Source organism: Protopterus annectens, chromosome 13.part0 (genome assembly GCF_019279795.1).
Source record: "Protopterus annectens isolate FY-2018-M chromosome 13.part0, PAN1.0, whole genome shotgun sequence".
NCBI lineage: Eukaryota > Metazoa > Chordata > Ceratodontiformes > Protopteridae > Protopterus > Protopterus annectens.
The window spans coordinates 329,112,215-329,129,058 of NC_056747.1; positions in this window are offsets into that span (position 1 = coordinate 329,112,215).

Genomic DNA, 16,844 nt, shown 5'->3' on the forward strand with positions numbered 1-16,844 from the left:
GTAACTCAGAACAGATCTGAGTGTTGCCATTGAGATTCTTGACATAGCTATAAAATGCTTTGTGGTTGTCTTTAGAGTCAGTGGCAATTTTGTTTTCATAACTAGCTTTGGAGGATTTTATGAGGGATCTCAGATTCTTACTGAGGTTGACCAGTGAGTTCCTCCAGTCATGGCATTTTACTCTTTTTTGCAACAGTTTTTTTCTTCTGTTGTAGAGTTTGTTTATGGCAGAGGACCACCAGATTGGCTTCCTTTTTTTGGAGGATAGCATCTTGGTTCTATTAGGGATAGCATGATCCATGCACTCATGTAAGTGCTTATAAAGTGCATTTGTGTAGGATTCAGCAGTCATACCTCTATTGTCCATCTGCATGGGTGTCATGAAGTTTGCCACTTCTGTCTTAAGTGTGAAGTTGGCTTTGGAGAAGTTTTTTACGGTGGTTTCCCTAATTGGGGGTGGGGGCAGGATGTGGATGTCTAGGGTGATTAGCTTGTGGTCAGATCTGACCAATGAGGAATTGACCTCTGGTGTGGAACACCGGTTGCCCATGTTGGTAATGACCAGGTCTAGGATATTGCTGCCCCTGGTGGGGGTGTGAATAAGTTGATCCAAGGCATTGAAATTTATGAATTCCAGAAAACGTTGAGCAAAAGAGTTGATACGTGAGTAGTTTTCCCAGTTAATGGTGGAGTAGTTGAAATCGCCCATTATTAGGGTGTTGGGTTGTACCCTAATATTTCCCAGTGTATCAAGAAATGAGGAGTGGGAATCCTGGGGCATGGTGGGGGGTCTGTAGCAAGCTACAATTTGGATTGCGGTCTTGCCCAGAGTTAGTTGCACTTGAATAATCTCGGATGCATTATGCTGTGCAACTAGCCTGGAGGTGGTGGATATCCTTAATGAATATGGACACGCCTCCACCTTTAGTGCTTCATTCCAGGTTAGGTGGCCAAAAGGTGTGGTATGAATTATAGCCTGGTAATGCAGGGGTGCTCTCTGGGGCTTTGAACCGGGTCTCTGTCACTGCACAGATGTCGATGTTCTCCATTTTAAGGAGTGCCTAGAGTGAGTGCATTTTGAGGTTTAGACTTCTAGCATTGAGTAGCATTGCCCTCAGATTTTGCTTGCTTGTACCTATTATGGTGGTGAATTTGTCATTTGAACCTTGCCTAAAAAAGGCACTATAGGGGTGGCAAGAGCCTTAGCCAGTATCCGGAATCCCAAGGGCGACAGGTGCAGGCCATCTCTGGCAAAGCATCATGGTCTGTCGATCATGTCGTCTCAGGCAGACAAATACTGGATCCCCTTAGAATGACACCAGAAGCTTAGCCAATTGTTGAAGTCAATCATTTTGTCCTTGTACTGTGGTATCATTCTGGGTGATGGCAGGATGCTACTCAGAGCTAGGGTCATACCTGCCTGGGCTACAAGATCGGAGAGCTCCTCCATGTCTCTTTTCATGTAGTCCCGGGAGGTACGTCTCGGGTCATTCACACCAACATGGACAATGACAGTGTCATATTTGTACTTGTTGTGGGGTGACCTAAGTGCGTGCGTTATCTGGCGGATCCTGGCACCTGCCAGGCAGCTGACAGTAACTTTCTCCATGTTTAACCTGGTGAGTGGAACATCAGTGTGCTCGACTATAGAGTCACCTATGACTAGAGTGTTGGGTACGTTGTTATGCCTTATGGGCTGTGGTTGAGTGACACACTGAGTTTATGGGCTATGTGTCATTTGGGTTGTGTTGGGGGGTGGAGTTTGCTTGCGTTTCTGCTTTGGTGGTCCCTGATGCTTGGGCAGGTTTTTATTGAGAGCCTCCATGAATGTAGGTGTGTGTTTTGTGTTTCTATGTGTGTGTTTTGGTGGTGTAGGTTTTGAGGGACTATGTGTCGTGCAAGTGTTTACCTTCTCCTCTTGACTGTCTAGTCCAGTCTTGGGTGAAGAGAGCTTTGCTTCCAGTTTGGCTATATAAGTGCATCTCTCACAGGTTGTAGTGTTGGGTGGTAGGAGGAGAGGGTTGTCTGTGTACATGAGGCAATTGCTGCATTGCCCCAAGATGCCCAGAGTCATCAGGTGACAGGAGAAATCACCGGGAGCTGACCCTTAGACATGCCTGGATAGGTGCTTATTTATTAAGTACTAAAAACTGCTTTCCTCTAGACAAGTGAGGAAAGTTGAGTGCTGTGGTAATTTACAGCTTATTTAGCGCTTACGAGTTCTGAACAAGTGCTGAGTTCAAAGAAACAGATTTGAGTGCTGAAACTAGAAAACTGGCTAGTTCTAAGAAAAAAATTAAGCTAGCAGGCTTCCCTCCAACACAGAAAGGTTTGAGGGCTCAGAAGCCTACAAACAGTCTAGACCACTTACAGGAAAGGCATGAAACAAGCTTAAATTTTTTTTTTCTTTCTCAGATGCTCTCTTTGTACACAGTAGGAGTGCCTGAAATCAGAATATGATCTCACTGCAGTCAGTTGAGTGAGCAAATGATATGGGCCCAGAAGGAGTATCCAAACACAAATTTACAAGAGGGGCGGGCAGTTGTGGTGTTATGATTTGGTGATGAAATTCCAGACACTGCAAGTTTCTTCGTGCAATGCAGAGGTGGGTGCGGTAAGATAGGTTGTAGGCACCTCAACCTATTTTGTTATAGTTAAGTTTTAGTTTAGTAAGGATATGTGATTGGAGGTGTGTAACAATAGGGGCTGTATAGAGGACAGTGAGGAGCAGAAAGGCTTGTTCTAGGGAGAATCTGGAGCCATTTGTAAGGTATTAATTATGTCTACAAAGCAGGACTAGTTTTTGCTGGTTCTTTTTTATGCGATGCTGAGTGTGTAGGTCAAATTTGAGATGGTCATGTATTGTAACACCTGAGACCTTGGTGATGGGTTCTGGCGAGATGGTAGTATTACTGAGGACGGAGACAGCAAAGGAAGATTTATGATGCTGAATGGATATAGTGCCACTAGATTGGGCTATAGTACTTTGAATCAGCCTTAGACTCACACATTGTTCCAATTGTACCAAATTGCATTTACTTTTTAATTTGGTAAAGTAATTTTGCTCCCTCCTTACTGACTACATTTGCCAGTTTACCCCTAGGATCCAATTAAAATTAGCCTGAAATTTGCTGTAAAATTAAAAAAAGAATAAAACAAATTAAAGTACAGCCAACAACACTGCTTACATACAATCATACAAACCAAACCAAAAGCCTAAGGTAACTCTCAGACTCAGGGTTAGTCCCGCTCCACTCGCCCTCGCTGCACTCGGCTCACTCCACTCCCCTCCCTGCCCCCAAATCTCACCCGCCCCACTAGTCCTAAATTTAAAACAGACTTTGCCACTCCCTTGCCATTCCCCTCCTGCTAAGTACCAATCAGCACCTCACACATCATTGAGTAACCTGCCCCCTTAACCCATTTCCTTCTCTCTCATTCTTCCACACCGTTAGCACAGTCAGCCATCAAATTTGGCTTGCCCCCTATCAAAATACAAACAAGCAAAAAAAAACACTAATTACCCAAATGCCTATACTGTTTCTATTTTACCATCTCACTGTCTATGAACAAACACTTAACCATGATATTCACTACCCAAATGGTCAAACAGACACCCACGACTTCACACATAACACCAAACACATTATCTTCCCCTGCAGACTGAATATACCACCCTCTATAAAATACCACCCCTGTACAGCCACAAAACATAATCCTAAAGACAAAGACTACATAAAGCTTATAAACAAACTCCTAAAGCTCAGAATATCCTGTCACTATAACCTTATAACAAATGGAGACATTCATCCCAACCCTGGCCCACCCACACCCAAAAACCTCCACTCCCCTACCACAACCCCCACAGCCAAGCTACCCATGAATACTCCCACTAGTTCCCTCCTAGCATTTCACCTAAATATTAGAAGTATTATCAATAAGATTCCCAACCTACACGCCCTCCTAGCAACCCACTCCCCAGACATTATGTGTCTTACGGAAACCTGGCTAAAACCCAGTACTACTGACAATGAGATACTACCTCCAGGATACAATAGTCACCGGTTAGACCGTGCTACAAGGAAAGGAGGTGGGATAGCAGTCCTTTACAAAAATACTCTAACAGTTAATAGAGACACCATTCAACCTCCCCAATTCAATAATGCGGATCTCCTCATAACCAAGCTAGAGATTAACCAAAACAAACACTTGAATATCGTCTCTGCATACATTCCACCAGGCAACAACCTAAATACCCTAGAAGATCTCCTTTACTGGTTATCCACTACCTATCCCCAAGAAACCATAGTTCTTGGTGATTTTAACACCGACTGGCACCCCTGCTCCTCCGACCCTCCCCCCCCCCTCACTCATATAAAATTATCTGGGTTTAAACAGACCATAACCTCTCCCACTAGGATAAACAAACCAACCAACAAGGAAAGTATTCTAGACTGGATCCTAGTTAATAACCAACCCCAACAGTACACAGCTGGTACTCTCCCTGATTACCTCAGTGACCATTGTCTAACCTATATCATAAAACATAAGGCAGGAAACCCTCACCAGCCCAAATATAAAACATTTAGAAACAGGAAAAACTTTGATGCTGCTATATTCCAAAATGAATTAAAAGCAGTTGATTGGTCAAAACTAAAAAATCTAACATTAGAGGAGGCCATAGATCACTTTAACACTAAATTCCTAAGTATCCTTGATTCCCATGCTCCAGCACGTACAATAAAAACTAGATCAAATACAGCACCATGGCTCACAAAAGATACCAAACCAAAAATCAAAACTAGAAACAGAGCCTGGGCCAGCTGGAGAACAACCAAAGCCCCACTTGACCATCTAAAATATCGTCAACTCAGGAATGATACAAAAAAAAATCTATTTTACTGGATAAAAAAAGCTTCTACCAAAATCTCCTACAAAAACACCACAACAACCCACAAAAGTTCTGGGCAGGCATAAATCAACTACTTTGTCCAGGTCTCTCCACCACCCCAACCCCGGCTAACTACACCCATAGTTCCCCAGAGACAATAGCTAGCGCCTTTCATAACTTTTTCACTGAAACAATCCAATCCCTAGCAAATCAACTTACCCCCCCCTAACTTAAACCACATGCCTAATCTACCTAATAATCACCCGGAATTTGGCTTCCAACCAATATCCACTAGTTTTATCAAAACACTTCTAAAAAATCTAAAACCTACCACCCTCGCTGCTGACCTCCTCCCTGCAGAGTACCTGCAAATAGCTGCAGATGCCATTGCATATCCCATATCTATCCTCATCAACAGAACCATATCCGAAAATGCTATCCCCTCCTTCTGGAAACTATCTCATGTCACCCCACTCCATAAAGGTGGTAGCTCCTCAGACATATCCAACTATAGATCTATTGCCATTCTTTCCCCACTAGCCAAAATAATGGAGAAATGTGTACAAAAGCAACTAATGCAATACCTTTCACAGAATAACTTACTATCCAACTCCCAGCATAGTTTCAGGCCATACCACAGCACCACCTCAGCCCTCCTTTCCTTTACTACTGCCATAAACCAAAACAGGAATGACAATAGGCTAACCTCTGCCCTCTTTCTTGACCTGTCAAAAGCCTTTCACATAGTCAACCATGAACTTCTCATTCTTTCACTAAAATCTATTTCTCTCAACACGGCTGCTATCCAGTGGTTCCAGTCTTACCTGACTGGTAGACAGCAGGCAGTACTATAGCAGGGCAAACTCTCCAGCCAGTTACCTCTCACACTTGGTGTCCCTCAAAGGTCCATACTAGGTCCACTACTCTTCTCTATTTGTATCAACAACCTCCACACTGCTATCCCTAAAGCCACCTGCATCCAATACGCAGATGATTCCACTCTCATCTGCTCAGCCACCTTCCCATCCGACTTGCAAATCTTAACCCAAAATACATTTAACACTATCGAGAACTGGCTCACCAATCAATGCCTACTTCTGAACCCCAATAAAACTAAACTTCTACTCTTCTCTCCCACTAGTAGATCCACCACACTTTCATTCTCTGTCACATCTAACAATGGTACCACTGTTTCCCCAGATAATCACACCAAACTGCTAGGGGTTATCATAGACAATAATCTCAAATTTGACCTACAGGTCAACAAAACCATACAGACCATCAATAAGAAGCTTGGATCACTGTATAGAAGCAAGACATTTTTAACCCCACTGCCTAGGACTGCAATCGCCCAATCACACCTACTCTCTACTCTCTTATATGCCTCACCTGTACTCTCAAACCTCAACAAATCCGAACTAGGTAAGCTGTCCCATAGCTACAATCATATTGCCAGATTCGGCACTGGCTCCACCTATAGAACCCACCACTGCCAGAACCTTAAACAGCTAGAGTGGCTAGAACTGCCCAGCTTAATTCAATTCAATCAACTCTTAATAGCGGACAAACTTTTGTACCACCCTGAGGATACCCCCTCACTTAAAAATATTATTAAGCCATATAGCAATCTAAGATCCCTACGGTCAGCTGATAAACTACTGGTCCAAACCCACAAAGCTAATAACTCTGCTGGTGAATCCCTGTTTGCCAACTTCATTAGCAAAACCTGGAATTCGTTGCCAAACTATATAACCCTACAATCCTCCAAAAGTCTCTTCAAAAAAAAAAAACCTCAAACAGTATCACAAAGTGAATTGGCTATGTCCATGTACCAACCCTGATTAAGTTATAAACTAAAAGCATATTCTGCAATTATCATAACTTGTAACTACATCACCAAGCTCTGCTTCCAATCTGATGTCTCTTACTTTTAATTGTCTGTTCATGACAATTGTAAGTCCCTACTAGGGAACACTACTAACCCATTGTATATAATCACTTTGTTTTTATAATTGTTTACTAACTTTGGTGTAATCTGTGTACGTTTGTCTTTGTGGAGCTTTTCTCCCCGGGCCTCCACTGAAAATGGATATGTATCTAGTCGGACTATCCCGGTAAACAAATGTAAAATAAAAATAAATAAATAAATATAGGGAGAAGCAAGAGCTGTTTTGTTTTCTTTGGATTTAGTAGCAGTTGGATGGTATTTAGCCATATTTCTATGGAGTAGAGGGACTCTTGGGTGAGGGTATGAAGGTTTGTGATGCTATCAGAGCAGGAGATAATCGTCAGCGTATTGAATAATGGGAAGACACTGTACAGGAAGTGTGGAGATAATTATTAAAGGAAAACTCCGGGCTTGCACACATTTTAGCTTAACCGCGAGCCATGCTCTATCCCTATAAACTCATCCCAGCCATCTAAAGTTACGAGAATGCACAAACACATTTATTAGTTCTACATATTTACCTTTCCATAACATAGGGCAGAAAAGCCCATCCCCTGTTCTTTAGTATCGCATCCTTTCAGTTCCAAATTGTCTCCGTCTTCGTGACAAACCTTCAACACAGTCAAATCAGTAGTCCTCTCTAGTGCAGATCCTCCCACACTGTGATGTAGACATTTTTCTAGGCCAGCTCATTATCAGGTACTATAAAGTGCTGCATAACTTGTTTGGGAACTCTTTTTACGTCCTCTGTTTCCTTCCAGATTAAAAACTGTACTGGAGCAAGTAACTCCTTGTGCGCAGCTGCAGGCAACATTCCTGGACTCAGTAGCTACTGTTCTGTAAGTATGCTCAGTTGTTGATCCTACATATAGAAGTATGCTCCCAATTTTCAGCAAAATAGCACTTTTTTTTTTTGTCTTGTTCTTGCTTTAGTAACTCTCAGTATGCGCATTTTGTTTCTCACCCAGTGTGCTGCATTGTTGATATGTATGCGTACATGTATGGCTGCTTCTGCCTGCATGCGTGTGAGTGAATGCATGCCTAAAAGTAGTATGTAAGTATGAAAGTGCAGAAAACTCACTGCTTGCATATGTGAGAGTGAATGAGTAATGCGAGAGATAATTAACAGTTCTGCATGAAAACAGTGTGTGTGTGTGTGTGTGTGTGTGTGTGTGTGTGTGTGTGTGTGTGTATACGAATGCTGAAGAGACTGTGTTTGCGTGTGTGATCGTGTCAGGATGTAGCTCCAGTAATCAGGATACCCATTCAGCCACTGTTTTTCTGTTTTAAAACTGTGAATTGTATGAATTGTTAGTGTGTGCGTGCTGCTGTGTGTGTGTGTGTGTGTGTGTGTGTGTGTGTGTGTGTGTGTGTGTGTGTGTGTGTGTGTGTGTGTGTGTGTGTGTGTGTGTGTGTGTGTATATGAGAGTGAATGCTGCGTTGTGTGAAGGCAGATGAGTCCGTTGGTTTGTGTAGTTGCCAGTGTGTGTGTGAAAGAGGAGAGAGTGAAGTCTGGGCTTCATCTGCTCACTGGCAGCAGCAGCCCCTCAATGTTCTGGTTCAAAGTTTTATGCGATCTGTGTCCACAATCACTGTTCTACCATGCCAGTGTGCTCAAAAGTACTTTCTCCTAATCGCTGTTTGCTCTGCTACTTTCCCTGAGTGATAACCAAGCACGAGGTGCAGACTGGGTCGCAGAATCCCTTACTAATACTACCAAGACATTTTATGTCTGAAAAGTCTGCTTTGGACTTCTGAAAAGTTGATGACTATGAGTTAACAGCCATTATTAAAGCATTCCACGTCCCAGTACTGGTCTGCACCTAGTGGTTGGGGATCACTGGATTGATAATGTTTTGGTCAAAGAATAGCACAGATGGATATGCAGCAGCTCTTTGCAAGATGACCTTCATCTAGAGACTGCTATTTCATTTTTGCTTTAATGGAAAATACTACATTTTCACAAATGGTGCTGCGGTAGTGTTATCGCCTCACAGTTAGACATTGCCTGTTTGATTCTCAGTTAGAGCGTCTTCTGTGTGTCGACATGTGTGAATGGGCATTCCTTCATTGAAGGTTGTGCGTTAGGCCCAGCAAGCCAGCATGTAAAAATCTACTGCCAATCATTAGCGGACTGGAGCGCCATTGTGGCGACCCCTAACCGGGAAAAGCCGAAAGACACAAACAAAACTACATTTTCACAAATATGCATGTATTCCGGTATATACATTTCTGCCTGCAGAATCCTGTTCAGCACACTTTAGACGATATGCTTGCTACTGAAATTCCCATGCTCCAGCTCCTGGAATGATAACCAGCTCATAGTTTCTCATCCCCATACCATCCAGCCAGCTACCATGTGACCATGCCTGACCTGCCAGAAGCATTAGCCTGTAGACAGAGATGGATAACTCTGGGCACCTTTGTTTCGCACTAATTGCCCAACAGGATTCATTTTTTTTAACCAATGCCATTTACTATTCATTAAGATGAACTAAGCACTACATTTGACGATTAAAAATAACAGCACAACTGGTTATGAGCTGATACCAAGCTTATCCCTGCAGTTTCACTCCCCCTGTCTCATTTGCTTATTGTGATTCCCATGCCACAGGAAATGAGTGCATGTGCCTAATGAGTCTGTTCCATTATAAAGTCTAAAACTATAAATTTTTTTGAGGATGCTGCCTTCGTAACTGAGTGATGAACAGTTATCATAATTTGTCCAAAATTGTCATTTTACCAAGTTTATTAACTGAGTTGCACAGCTGGCACCCAGTGATTGCCACACAATTTATCAGTTACTCTGTGAATAAGTTTTGATTTAAACTTGCTGGTCGGCTGCCACAAACATGGAATAGCAATATGTACTACTAGAGACCCTAATTCAGAAAAAAAAAAGAGTAGCCAGATAGCTGCCAAGGGGTGGGCTGGTGGGAGACTGAGTGTCTGCTGTAGCACTGCCTTTTTCCTGAGGAGGTCAGGTGATTTTAATGCACCATTTTTGTAGAGGTCAAGTGACAGAAGCTGACAGATTTACTGGCACACCTACTGCAACACTGCATATGTTTCCTGAGGCATGGAGAAAGCCATGCTGATGGGGACCTAGATGATGTCCCCCACCAAACTTTTCCTTATGGTGCTCTACTGCAAGCACTACACTTTCTGTTTGGAATCTTATAAACATAGATGTGCTTTAGTGTGATGTTTTCCATGTGAGGGATTATTTTCCAGACAAGAAGATAACAGGTGACTGGCTGGTTAACAGAAACACTTAGAAAATCACCTTCATTTTCAATGAAAGGAGTGGGCCTGAAAGATACCAAAAAAAGCAGACCTGCAATATATATACGTGTGTGTGTGTGTGTGTGTGTGTGTGTGTGTGTGTGTGTGTGTGTGTGTGTGTGTGTGTGTGTGTCTCTGTCTGCAGGGCATTAAAAAGCTTAACTTGTTTAGAAGTACGCCATCAAAACTAACACACACACAGCTTCTTACCACATATGAAATTATGCAGCATCCACCTGCTTGTTTAGCATTAAATACCATTCTACACAACTGTGCTCCCACTCTGAGTCAGTGACCAAACCTATCAAATCTGCTGGGCATGGTATGTTGTCATACCATGTTGCTAAGGCCTGGAACTCCTTATCTATATCCAGCAGGTAAGTACTCTCCCTCCAGTCCTTTAAAACCATTCGGAAAAACTTCTGAGCCAAAACCTGTTTCTGTTCTTGCTCAATCCCAGGATAAAATATATCCCTAAATATGAACAAGTACCTACTCATAACTTATACTGCCTTATCCCCCTTCACTCACTTTCTAACTTGAATCAATTGCTCTCCCTTAGCTCTCTATCTATCAAAATTTGCCATAACCCTGTTTTTTTCTCATTTCATATTGTTTGTATTACACTACCTTACCTTTACTTTCTCTAAACTGGAAAATATGTCTCAAATATTTATTTTTAACTGATGTTACGTTATGTCTAATGTGTTATAATTATTTAAACCCATAAATGTTCATCAGTTTAGATAAATTAATAAGTTATATAATACAAACAGGAATTGCAATATGAATTTATAGGGAAAAAAACAGGGTTATAGCAAATTTAGAAAGTCGGGAGAAATTGATTAAAGTGTCATTGGTGCAACAGGTAGCACACCAAGCTTTGGTGAAGAAGGCTGTTCCCACACCAGGTAGATCTGACATCTGCTTAAGTTGGTGTAACTTCAGGTGGATATAAAAGATTGCACAGCAAAAGAGTTGGGTAATTTCATGGATGCCCTGGCCAAATTTCTCCTAGTAGTATGAATAGCACCTTGGGTCCCCCCATGAACAGAGGCTACTACATTGGTTGAGAAGGAATAAAAACTATAGATGTTTTTGAAGATTATACAGAAGAAGATTGTAATATTTGTATATGTTTGTACACTAGTCTACTGTATTTCCATGTCCATAGGAATTGTATAATCGAAACTAAATACCTTATTGTAACCTTGCTAATTGTTTTTGGAGCTTTTCTCCCCGGACTCCATTGAAAACGGGTTCTTTTGGCCCAATGGACTATCCTGGTAAACCAACTGCAAATAAATAAATAAATAAAATAACTTGAAAAATTATTGTTTTTAAAATGTTTTTGTAATACTTTGTAGATTTTCTCCCCTAGCCTTAGGCAAAATGGGTACCTACGCAGACACACTATCTTGGTAATCATATTTCAATAAATAAGTACATAAATAAATAAATTTCTCTTGTTGTCAGTAGTGTGTATTCCTCTCTCAAAGCCATATTGTCTTTCCTTGCAATATTATCTTTTCTACAGGCTGGCCACTGGCCTGTCAATTTTTTTTTTTTTTTAATAAATCCACAAAACAGCAGTCAGAAGATTATAGACGTTTGCTGAAAACTAATGTTTAGTGTGTGTGTGTGTGTGTGTGTGTGTGTGTGTGTGTGTGTGTGTGTGTGTGTTTCTGCGTGTGTGTGTCTGTATGTACAGGGATGTCAAGCTTCCCACACACCCACACTTCTTCAACTTGTTATAATCATCTTTGAGCTTACTGTAATTCGAGAAGATGCATACCTGTTTTTTTACAAAAAAAAAATGAGCATTTGCTTTTCTCCATTCTTTGATTTCTTCACACAAGAACGGATCTTTTCTGAAAGACTGTGATCAGATTTCTATGATTCATGTGCCTCTCTAGTAACATTTTTTCACAGCATTGTTTCAAATTATTTGAAAGGTAACTGTATAAATGTGTTTCAGTCTGGAGAGCTAGTTAAGTTGTGGAAAGGTCAACCTGTCATCAGTCAAGTAGTTATCTTCATACGGCTGATAATCTGACCCTGCAGTGTGTTCTGGCAGACCACACCCTTTTCTGCTAACTGTATGTGACCTCACACTTTTTTGGTCTAGACTTCTATTTACTGACCTAATGAGGCCACTTATTTTGAATGTATAATAATCCTCATGTTTTATACCTGTGAAAGTCTTAAAGGAGTACTGCACCCACAGACTCAAAAAACATGTTTAAAACATCATGGCATGATGTTTCCTACACTTTAACAGCACTCTGGGATTATTTACAGGATTTTAAATATTTTTATATGTAATTCCAGACTCTGACCACCTGGAAGCTGGCATAGTGACGTGGTTTGGATAAATCAGGTTGCCATCCAGTATCCCAGAAATCATTGTTTGGCTCAAAAATGTTACATCATGCAGGCCTCCGTTTGCCTAAAGTTCCTGTCATTTCATAGATGTTGCATGCGTACAAAGCACTGAGTAAAATAGAACAGTGTAAGTAACATTCCCTGCTGCTGGATGACTACTTAAAACAGAAACAGTGCAAATGCCACAGAACACACTCAAAGTGCTGTTTACTGCTGCCTTTTTTTCTAATTTAGTTTAAATGGCACTAATTTGTGAGACAATGAATTCCAGTCCATTTACTTCTCCCTCCCCATAACACTTAGCTTCCCTAGCTGTCAAAGTCCTGAGGGTAATTTGACCTGGTAATTCCATTGATTGGCAGATCTCAGCAGGGTGCTTGACTCATGTAATTTAATCTTTGCTCTAGCATTTCCTTTGTTAGAGGGGACATTTTTTGCTGCGCTATAGCCATGGCCTTACTTGACTGCAATCACATCCAGTAAGGTCTTGCACCAAGGAGCTAAAGAATAAAACATTTATACTATTAACCAGTTTAGATCTTTATTAATTTAAGTGTTAAGGTATCACTTCATGCTTCCCCCTTGTTAAAAACCGAGATTTACATATGCAAAGTGTGTTGGTATGCAGTGTTTGCCTTCATATGTTTTTACTCCACTGGTTGGTTTGCAAAAAAAACCTTTTGCAGTGTCCCTGGATTTGTCTTTGTACATACAAACCACATTGCTATATTTTCCCCTTCCTTTTTCTTGTGTCCAGAAGTCACTTATAAGAAAGTAAATTTTTTATTGATTTTTTTTTTTAAATAAAGGACATCAAGGTTAACTTACCTTGAATCAGATAATGGATGCCACTGCAAAGAATCACTGTTGAAATATTTGTGTATGGACAAAATCCCTTACTAAATCTATTTGCCAGCCTCCAGTTCAATTGGTGCTATGGCTTTAAAATACTGGTGTGTTTGCTCATGCCTTCCAAATATCTCCACCATTACATACCAGTTTTGCAGTGTAGTAACCACCCGCCATGCCCATACATACACCTTTAGCCATCAATATGCAGCTACTCCTGTTCATGTGAGTATGTGAATTCATTTTCAGACTTAAGGTGTGGAAGCTGCACTGAATAATTCTAGGTGCTTGTTCAGGTTTCACATGGTGCTTGCTTAGAGCTACTCTCATGTTAAACTGCTATGAATATGTTGCACTGCCACCTCTGATACCAGGGTAATGTTTTAATCTTTCTATTCCCGCACTGCACACTAGCAGTATCTGGTGCAAATTACAACAGAGAAGTATGCAAGCGATACACCACCTAAGCATCATTTGCCGTGCAGAATGTACAAGTATGCATACCAAATTTCTGTGTTTCCAAACATCGGTGTTACTACACTACTACTGAATAAAATGAACAGCACTCAGGCTGGGGTAAGGACAAGGGAGCCATGACATCACAGAATGGGTGGATCTTATTATTTTAGTTAGAATCAGATGACGGCTGTGGTGATGTCACTTTGGGGGAGGGAACTGATTAAAAAAAAAAAAGTACCTGCACTGCCTGGCCTCGATGATGTCAGTAATTGGGCGACTCCAGCAAGCTTTATTCAAACGTGAGAGAATCACTTTGTAAGTGAAACCATCGCAGTATGAGAAGGTAGGCTTCTGTTACAGAAGTAAGCGAAATTATAAAAATTGTAAATGCTTTTTTGTTGTTGCTTTACAGAGGACAATGTAAATAGGGAGGAAAACGGACGTGAAATTGAGGAATACATTAGAGAAACCTGTTGTACTCCTTTAAGCACTTGCAAAGCTGCCCACAAGGCCACTTTCAAAAAGAACCTCTAACTAAACGAGGAATACAGGCTGCATCACTAAAATTACTGCAATGTCTAGTAACAACAATGGAATCCAGTGTACAGAATATGTTCTGTACTCATCTTAGTGGGACTAGAACACCAGTGGTATCAAGGTTGTTACACACAGCATAAGTACAGCGCACTCTGCCATTGTTCAGGAGTGCTTTTATTTTAGTATGTTAGACTTCAGTTCCAGTACTGCCAAAAAATAGAAAATGCATTATAATTTTGGACTCTTTAGCTCATGTGACATAGATACAGCCCTGCTAGATTCTACTGTAGTTTAAATATAAGAACTGATAAATGGGGAATAAATGATCTAGCCATTAGCAGCTTGGCTAGACCCACAGCATAGCCAATACCAGGGACAGAAAGGAAGGATTCTATTCTGCATCAGCCATCTTGTTGTTAATTTTATTTACTGTTATTGTGGGTTACCACATCCAGACATACATACATGACTGTATGTTACTACTGCAGCAAAAGGTGATGGATGTACAGAATAAGCTAATGGACCTGAGTGGTCAAACCATTTTTACTGGGCAGGTGTTGGTTTTAGTGACAGAGTAAGGAGGTACAGTTTGCAAATCACTGGCATTCTGGAAGTTGAAAAAGGATCTGACTGAAATTTGTGAAAACAAAGATGGCATAGTGGTTATACAGAGAGGTCAGTCTACATATTGACATGGTCTGTGGTAGAGGGTTCATATGGTTGACTCAGACTGATTTAGTTCAGTGTGCCAGCTACTGTGCAAAGGATCAAGTTCTGTTACAGTTATGGTGGCCTGCAAAGAGACAAATAGTGGAAAAGACAATTTGGTGAATCAAGATTTTTTTTTTGGATACTATCATGTAGCAAATGCCTCTGTTATTGGATGTCATACAGAATATAATTGGCAAAACTTAAAGTACAAGTTGCCATTACCAGCAGTATTGATTTTTTTTTTAATCTGGAATATACCTATTTAGCTTGTCTCAGTCCATGAATAGTTTACAAACACTGCCATCTACATTGAACTATGAGTAAGGAGTCTATGGCTTCAGATTCTGGAAGGGTGAGGGCTGTTGTAAAAGTGTTGAAAAGGGAAAGTACTGGAACCCAAAGTCTGAATAAGGTGGGTATGTGATGGGAGGAAAGATTTTATGTGGCCACTTGAGGGGATTTTGGACACTGAATATATTATTGTGATGATGGTTCACAATTAACTAATTAAAAAAAAAAACATTATTTGGACCAGCCTGGGCAGCAAGATTTCCTCAAGCTTGCACAAAGAGAATTTTAATTTCTAATATTTGACATAAGTAGTTAATTGCAATGAGTTTTTTTTTTTTTTTTGTGATTTCATGAAAGTAATATGATAATCAGCTTAATCTAGGATTGTGAAGTCTGAAGCTGATAATAATTGTTAATGTTTTGGGGATTTTTTTTTTCGTGGCATACCTCTGAGTGACTGTATTTATGGTACTTGTGTTTCATTTTTGGGGTATATTAGATTTTCAGTTGTTGCATTAATGAATGTTGACTCTTAATTTATATTGTACCATAACAATGTATGATTATATTTGATTGAATAGATTGGAGAACAATGATTTTTTCCCTTTTGAATCACTTCACTGGATTAATGGTTTTGTTTAAATGTGGGGTTACTTGGGACTTGGCAGCTGGAAGCAGTACTCAACAGGTGCACACTCAAAAGCCACACTGTCGACATTATGGAAGAAGTTATACAATTTGGATTTTCAATAAGTTGTTGTTGGCTGTTTTTGTGCCATTCATCATGCTTGAAAATGTTATGTCAGAAGTTATGATTAAAGTAATGCTGATGTTGGCACAGAGGTTAAGGCTGTGACCCATAGTTCCTGTGGCTTGATTCTCACATCCCTCATTTGCCTAGAGTGTGACCTTGCGCAAGTCACTTAACCAGGCATTGCTCCTAAGTCACCTGTGTAAAAGGACTGTGTGTCCAACAGGCCTACTTGGTTAACAAATAGGTATTATTATTATTATTATTATTATTATTATTAATATTATTATTATTATTATTACTGGTATTGTTGTTACTATTGTTACTATTACTATATTATTATTATTATTATTACTATTATTAAACAACATGCTCATTTTTATCACATGTACCTTTAAAATAGCCTAACATACTAATCTGAGATGCTTTTGATATGATATTAACAGCATAGTCTAATATAAATACTGAGGGATTATAGGGCTGATCACTGTTAAAGTATTATTTTTTCCTGATCTCTGCTATACTAGTGTTGCAGTTATGCTGCAAACCTAACTGTGATACTGATAGTGTATGCTGTACTTGTATGTTTTCACTTGTGAGATGACTTTGCATTTATAGCCCAAGGATGCTACCAAGGGAAAAGTTTGGTTATTAGTGATTAAAATCCATTGGCTGAGATACATGTGTTATACTGAGTGGAAGGAATGTGTTATAAATATGCAATCAGACGGAAATGT